The 4,681-nt window shown below is 45.4% G+C and overlaps 1 pseudogene; it reads right to left on the reverse strand.

Annotated features, from left to right (window-relative positions):
- Positions 1–3,134: 3,134 nt before the first annotated feature.
- Positions 3,135–3,591, reverse strand: LOC123841366 (U1 small nuclear ribonucleoprotein C-like; annotated as a pseudogene).
- Between the last annotated feature and the right edge of the window lie 1,090 nt (positions 3,592–4,681).

A 4,681-nucleotide genomic window follows, 5' to 3' on the forward strand; every position in this document is an offset into this window, starting at 1 on the left:
AATCTAATGTTTCTACCATTGTAGGTTACATATCTCTTCTCGCGAGCTGCTTTCAGGATTTTCTCTTTGTCTATGAGACTCGTAAGTTTTACTATTAGATGTCGGGGTGTTGACCTATTTTTATTGATTTTGAGAGGGGTTCTCTGTGCCTTCTGGATTTTGATGCCTGTTTCCTTCCCCAAATTAGGGAAGTTCTCTGCTATAATTTGCTCCAATATACCTTCTGCCCCTCTCTCTCTTTCTTCTTCTTCTGGGATCCCAATTATTCTAATGTTGTTTCATCTTATGGTATCGCTTATCTCTCGAATTCTGCCCTTGTGATCCAGTAGTTGTTTATCTCTCTTTTTCTCAGCTTCTTTATTTTCCATCATTTGGTCTTCTATATCACTGATTCTCTCTTCTGCCTCATTTATCCTAGCAGTTAGTGCCCCCATTTTTTATTGCACCTCATTAATAGCCTTTTTGATTTTGACTTGGTTAGATTTTAGTTCTTTTATTTCTCCAGAAAGGGTTTCTCTAATAACTTCCATGCTTTTTTCCAGCCCAGCTAGTATCTTTTTTTTTTTAAGATTTTATTTATTTATTTGAGAGAGAGAGTGAGAGAGAGAGAGCACAAGAGGGGGGAGCCGGAGAGAGAGAAGCAGACTCCCCGCCAAGCAGGGAGCCCGATGCAGGACTCAATCCCGGGACTCCAGGATCATGACCTGAGCTGAAGGCAGTCGCTTAACCAACTGAGCCACCCAGGCGCCCCCAGCTAGTATCTTTAAAGTTATGATTCTGAACTCTAGATCCGACATTGTACTAATGTCCATATTGAGTAGGTCCCTGGCAGTCGGTACTACCTCTTGTTCTTTTTGTTGAGGTGATTTTTTCCATCTTGTCATTTTGTCCAGAGAAGAATTGATGAATGAGAGAACAAAATGCTAACAGGGTAACAACATTCCCAGAAAATATATTCTAAACAAATCAGAAAAGACCTGAAGCCAGGGGGAAAGGAAGGGAAAGAATGAAAAAAGAAAAAGAAAAAGATAAAAACAAACAAAAACAGAACAAAAAAAACAAAAAACAAAAAAACCCAGAATATGATCAAATATGATCAGGCTGGTGCATAGATCAGTGCCACACACTAGATTTTGGGTGTATTTTGGTCTGTTAGAAGAAGGTGCCTCCCAAAATTTTAAAGAAAGAAAAACTTATATATGTACAAAAATAAGGGTTGATATGATGAAGGGATGGAATATGATTGTAAAGATAAAAATTATAAAAAATTGTATAAAAGGAATTGATAAGAAGTTGTTTGAAAAAAGAAAGAAGAGGATTTAAGAAAAAAAAGGGAGAGAATGTGATCAGGCAGAAGAGAAGAACAAAGCCATACATGAGATTTAGGGTATATTTTGATCTGTTAGAAGAAACTGTATCTCAAAATTTTAAAGAGAGAACAACTTATATATATATGCCAAAAATACGGGTAACTACTATGAAGGGATAGAATATGACTCTAAAAATGAAAAATAAAAAAAAATTTTTTTTAAAGATTTTATTTATTTGAGAGAGAGAATGAGAGACAGAGAGCACGAGAGGGAAGCGGGTCAGAGGGAGAAGCAGACCCCCCGCTGAGCAGGGAGCCTGATGTGGGACTCGATCCTGGGACTCCAGGACCATGACCTGAGCCGAAGGCAGTCGCTCAACCAACTGAGCCACCCAGGCGCCCCAAAAATGTTTTTTAAAAAAGGGATTGATAAGATGTTGGTTGAAAAAGGGAAAAAGAAAAATTCAAAAAAATTAAAAAAGACAGTTAAAAAAAAGAAATTAACTTTGAAAGACTAAAGAATCATGGTAATAAAGCCATGGATTCTATGCGCATTATTCCCCTAGCGCTGGAGTTCTGCCGTTCTCATTGATCGGTAAACTTGGTCTTGGCTGGCTGTTCTCGCTGACCTTCTGGGGGAGGGGCCTGTTGCCATGGTTCCCAAGTGTCTTTGCTGGAGGCGGAATTGCCCTGCCTTTGCCGGTCCCGGCTAAGTAATCTGCTTGGGTTTGCTCTTGGGAGCTTTTGTTCCCTGCAAGCTTTCCGTACAGCTTTGGAGAACGAGAGTGAAAATGGTGGCCTCCCAATCTCTGCCTCAGAGGAGCCGAGAACTCACGCCCCGCTCTTCAGTGAGCCCCCAGAGAAAAGCCGTCAGTCACTCCCGTCTCCCCGGTCTCCGGCCACACTCTGTGCTCACCCGGCCTGTGACTGAGCGTTTCTATCTCTGGCACCCAACCCCCTGTGGAGTCTCCAAACCCAGCAGATCCCTGCAGTGCGCTCCTGCACCCCTCCTCCCGGGGGAGGAAGGTGAGTCTCCCCGGATCTGCCGCTTGTTGGGTCGCTGCTGGAGGAGCAGTAGCCCGACTGTGCCCGGATCACGGTTTATGGCAACCCCGAGCTGAGAGCCCACGCCTTGGCTCCGTCTCTGCAGCCGGCTTCCCCACTCCAATACCTGGGAGCTCTGCCACACTCAGGCACCCCCGGTCTTTCTGTGATCCCGAGGGTCCTGAGACCACACTGTCCCGGAGGGTTCCACCCCCCGCTTAGCCACCAGAGTGACGTCCCTCGGCGGAGCAGACTTTTAAAAGTTCCGATTTTGTGCTCCGCGGCTCTATCACTTGCCAGAAGCGGCCGATGGAGGCCCCCTCCCCCGCCGTCTATCCTCCTGAATATCACCTCGGATTCACTTCTCCGCACATCCTACCTTCCAGAAAGTGGTCGCTTTTCTGTTCAGAGAGTTGTTACTATTCTTTTCTCCGATCTCCTGTTGAGTTTGTAGGTGTTCAGAATGGTTTGATCCCTATCCAGCTGAATTCCTGAGAGGAGACAAAATCCAGGTCTCCTGCTCCTCCGCCATCTTGCCATTTGTTTTTTGTTTTTTTTTAACTAAAACAGTTGACAATTTTATTTTCACATTTCATAATGCAAATAAAATTTTTTTTCTTGTCCCACTGCTCCTCTGCCAAAACTATTCTCTCACTGATAAGGAGGGGGAGCAAGTCTTCCTTGTCCTGCTGTTAGAGAACACCCAGAGTCATAGCACCATGGTCTCCTGCGGAAGTAGAACAAATAATATAAAACGATTTAAAGAGGCTCCCCTCTCTCCTTATCTGTCTGGTCGAGGCATTCCTGGCCAATTGGGCACCATCATGGGACAGGTGGGAGGTCTCATCACTGGGGGCCCAGGTATCAATGGCACAGTGGCCTCCCACAGGCAGCCTCACTCCAGGAGCCGGTCCCACTGGCATCATTCGAGGAGGAGGAGGGCCCCCATAGGGGGTGCTGGCATATACTAGGGTAGGGAGGACTGGGGGAGTCCTGGGGGGAGATGGGATCGTTGCCCCTGCAGGAGGAGGAGCAGAGAATGGAGTAGGAGGTCTCTTTCCTTGTGGAAATGTAGCGGTTGTTTTGTCAATCAGGCCCTGAGCCTGCTCTTCCATTCATTTCTGATAGTAGTCTTTCACCTTCTCTTTGTGTTTCCTATGGCTGCAGTGGGTCTTCCTCACAGATGGAGAGTCCAGGGTGAGGTATGGGTCGCAGTAGTCACAATAAAACTTAGCCATGTTGCTCTGCACACCACTGGCCTCCTCTTTGTCTTTTTGACTGTTAAAAGGACTTGAGATTCCCCCATTCAGATCATGTTGGGGAAAGGAAAAGGAAAAAAAAGGAAGAATTCATCATCTTTGTTTTTAGAATAGAAATAATTTACAGATGCCAAATATCATTTTGAGATGCAACATTGAAAACGAAAATGCTCAGATTTTTTTTTTTTAAGATTTATATATTAATTTGAGAGACAGAGAGTGGGAGAGGGGCAGAGGGAGAGAGAGAATCTCAAGCAGACTGCCTGCTGAGTGCAGAGCCAGATGAAGAGCTCTATCTCAAGACCCTGAGATCATGATCTGAGCCGAAATCAAGAGTCAGACACTCAACCAACTGAGCCACCCAGGTGCCCCCAAAATGGGACAGGTTTTTAATGGTAGTTCATTTCTGATTTTATAACTTTATTTTTATTTATTTATTTATTTATTGTAAAGATTTTATTTATTTATTTGACAGAGAGAGACAGCGAGAGAAGGAACACAAGAGGGGGAGTGGGAGAGGGAGAAGCAGTCTCTGGGCCGAGCAGGGAGCCCGATTCGGGGCCCAATCCCAGGACCCTGGAATCATGACCCGAGCCGAAGGCAGATGCCCAACCGAATGAGCCACCCAGGCACCCCCCATTTCTGATTTTAAAAGAGGGTACTTCTGATATATTAAAATTGCCTCAAAAGCAAGAGAATGGCATCAGAGAGGCCTGGGCTCATAACTTGACCTGGGCACTTGCTAGCTGTGAGATCTTAGGCAAGGTACTGCACTTTTCTGAGCCTCAGCTTCCTCATCTGTAGAGTGGGGTAGGGCAGAGGACAGTAATCCTTTCTCCATAGGGTTGTTAGAGAAATTAATGCATTACAGCACAAAAGGATCCCCACTCTGCCTTGTCCTCATTCTTTTCTCTTTGTTGCTCCTCCCATGATTCTTCCCCTCCCTGATCCACCTTTCTGGTCCAAGTCTTAACTTGCCAGAGGGGACTCCAGGGCAGAGCTCACAGCTGCTTTCCTTCATTAGCACCAGACAAACAGGGAACTCCTTCTGGAGGCAAACCCGTTGGTC

This window comes from Mirounga angustirostris, unplaced genomic scaffold (assembly GCF_029215605.1).
Source record: "Mirounga angustirostris isolate CCGP_5_RB_7025 unplaced genomic scaffold, mMirAng1.0.hap1 SCAF_17, whole genome shotgun sequence".
NCBI classification, from domain to species: Eukaryota; Metazoa; Chordata; class Mammalia; order Carnivora; family Phocidae; genus Mirounga; species Mirounga angustirostris.